The sequence below is a fragment of the Suricata suricatta genome, chromosome 14, assembly GCF_006229205.1.
Source record: "Suricata suricatta isolate VVHF042 chromosome 14, meerkat_22Aug2017_6uvM2_HiC, whole genome shotgun sequence".
NCBI lineage: Eukaryota > Metazoa > Chordata > Mammalia > Carnivora > Herpestidae > Suricata > Suricata suricatta.
The window spans coordinates 1,839,303-1,842,488 of NC_043713.1; the positions used below are offsets into that span (position 1 = coordinate 1,839,303).

General features: G+C 46.5%; 1 long non-coding RNA gene across 1 annotated transcript; it reads right to left on the minus strand.

Moving 5' to 3' along the window:
* Positions 1 to 1,056: 1,056 nt before the first annotated feature.
* Positions 1,057 to 1,602, minus strand: LOC115277232. The gene is made up of 2 exons (XR_003902312.1): positions 1,570 to 1,602; positions 1,057 to 1,313 (listed from the first exon to the last, which is right to left on the minus strand). It is a non-coding gene; the product is annotated as an uncharacterized LOC115277232 (long non-coding RNA).
* Between the last annotated feature and the right edge of the window lie 1,584 nt (positions 1,603 to 3,186).

Sequence of the window (3,186 nt, forward strand, 5' to 3'; positions counted from 1 at the left end):
TCCACTTTCCCACTTCAACATTCTAGTCAGGAGCCCTCTGACCCTTCAAGGTGCTCAGTTACCTAGTCTATTACGTCTCCCACGATGTGACAGCTTTCCTGGCGCTAACGAAACGCTCATCCCCCGGGCCTTTCTTGTTGCTTTCTGGCCAAACACCCTGACAAGCGTCTGCACAGTACAGAGAACTGATGAGTCTTATCCTAACTGGGAGGTAGCTGAGGAGGACTTTTTCTATTGTTAGGAAGCCCTCCTTTATGTGACCCCCTGAGATTTTTAGTTTCCCTGTCAAGGAATTCTCTTTACATTTTAACAACAAAAACCCATGAATTTCATTAAAAAGAATCACCATGGAATGACCCTAATCATTTTGCCCCAAGATGGCAAAAATGTTCCTAGGTACTACCTTGTGGAAAACAGCTTCTTGATTTGCGTTCCGGACCTGTGTATACAAGCTTTCTTAAGAATATCTTTTTTCACAGTAGCCACTCAAAATCAATCAAAACGCTTAATACTAGAATGGTTAAAATTCAGGTGAGCTTGGGTGGTTCAGGCAGTTAAACATCTGACTTCGGCTCAAGTCATGATCTCAGGGTTCCTGAGTTTGAGCCCCACTTTGGGCTCTGTGCCGAGAGAGCCTGCCTGAAATTCTCCCTCTCTTTCTCTCTCTCTCGGCCCCTCCCCACCTCGCTCTCTGTCTCTCAAAAATAAACATTTTTTTAAACATTTAAGAAAAGAATGGGGGGCGCTTGGGTGGCTCAGTCGGTTAAGCCTCCGGCTTCGGCTCAGGTCAGATCTCACGTTCGTGGGTTCTAGCCCCACGTCGGGCTCTGTGCTGACAGCTAGCTCAGAGCCTGGAGCCTGCTTCCAGTTCTGTGTCTCCTTCTCTTTCTGTCCCTTCCCCTCTCATGCTCTATCTCTCTCTGTATCAAAAATAAATAAAACATTTAAAAAAAACCCCACAGAAAGCACTGTGTTAACGTGAGGGCTTGCTAAGGTCTAGTTCGGAAGGTAAGACCACACGCGCGCCGTAGTGCAATTACATAAAGAAGCACTGGATATGGAAAAGATTGTTTACAACATCAGACACCGTACACGAACCCATTCTTTCACTGGTGCGAGCGTCACCAGCGTGGACTCCAGCTCCAGGCTCCCGGCGCTGCTGCAAATGCTTCCGGAAGGCGAGAGAACCGTCTGTCAGCGCGCTCACTGGCTCCTCCGTCTGGTGCCGCTCGCTGCTGCGCATGCTCCCGAGACTCGATCACCTCCAAACTTCATGACGTCCCTGAAGCATCGGCATTGCAGCAGAGGGCCATCTGTTCGTGTGAGGAGGCTTTGCCCCTGCTCCCACATCCACGCCAGAGGGGGGTGTAGACATGGGTGGTGCCGAGGGTGGGTAGGGGTGAGGCTCTGAGAGCACCCCGAGCCCCCGCAGACCCGTGTGACCACGCGGGGTTTTGCAGGATAGCCCCCTAGGGGTCTGGTGAGACCTATGCAGATGCAGGCTTTCTAGGAACAACATGATTACATAGATAAGACAAAACACACAGGGCTACAAAAGGAAGCAATTACCGTGAAATCCAGGGATCTGTGCATAAAGAAGCGTATCTCATAGCAACAGATGTGCCTTCCAACCGGCACGTCACACAGGAGGCCCAGCAACGGGCCCCTCGTGCGCCAAGCCCGCCAGGAGGTGCGTCTGCCGTTTCCGTTGGAACAAAGGGATAGATCCTGCTTGGGGTCCTGTGGTCTGTTTTCTAGGTTCATCATAGAAGGAGATGCTAAGTTTCAGGTTGAAATTAGGGAAAATGAAGTATGATTTTTCCCACCCAAATTTACAGTGGCCTCCACAGGCTTCGGGTGGGGTGCTCTGTGGACCTAGGATGAGAATCTCCACAGCAAAATTTCGTGTGTGTCCTTTCCTGAAGTTCCTTTCTGGTGGGCCAAGGAGCGGGCTTGCTTTGAGCTTCCAAATCGGAGGAGGAAATATTTTGAGTAGAAGCCCTTGATCTTGGGACGCTCGCTTTCCCTAGGACACAAGTCCAAGTCCTTCCCTATGCCCCAGCAGCCATGTTCCTGGACCAAGCCATGTGCCTGCCATTCACTGGGCGTGGCCCTCTGAAGAGGCCTCCTAGCCATCAGATCCGTAGCCCATCTGTCCTTTGGGTCCTGCAAACATGCCCAGATGTCTTAGTCCCAGGAGCAGAGAGTGAGTGCAAGCTGGAAGCCTGACTGTAAAAGTTTGAACAACACAGGGAAGATGGATGAAACCCTTGTGACAAGAAAGGGAGGTGTCAGCCACAGGAAATTAATTCCCCAGTGATCCACCACAGGAGGAGGGAAGCATCACTAACCACATGCAAGAAATGTGCTTCAGTCCTGAATACTTATCACTGTAACTGCACAGCACATCCCTCGCTGGGAATCCGGGGGTGGGTGGTGCTTTATTCTAACAAATGATCTCCATTGCACAGAAAAGTATAGATTCAAAAACGTGCAGACTTTAACAGCTTTCCAAAATCTGACTTATATGTGCCTCATTGTAAAGCCAAATAAGAATTCCAAGCAAAGGGTACAATTTTTTAAAAGACATCTCCACTTTGTCTTTTCTTTCTCACTTTATTTCTAAAACAACCCCAATAAACAAGGCAACTTTAAGTATGCTGTTGCTTGGGCTTAACCTCACCAATGACAAATATCAGTGCACTGCATGATTAGAATCATCAGTCAAGCAGAAATAGTAACAGAATAAAATCAATATGTGTCATAATAAATTGTTTTTTAGCTGCAAGAAATGATCTAAGATATTTTTCTATTCATAATGCATTTCATAAAAAAATGTTCAATAACATCTCATCCATGTTTTTCAATTAATCACCATGACTGAAGGCTTTGGATTAATATTTCAAGCTGTCAGATGCGTCTCCACAGCAGCGCACTCAATTTCTTTTACTGCATTACATTAAATGCACCATCACGATGAATTATACTCATAAACTGCTTTGTTTATGAAGCTCGGTCATTAAGAAGAGATGATTGTGTACTCTGAAGTAGTTCATCATTGAAAACAGCTTGATATTGACTAGTTCATCTACTTCTATGATATATAATCATGTCATACCTACATGCTATGCCAATAATTTGTTTTCCTGAGAAACAGATCAAAGGCTACTAATTTTTCACTGTTAA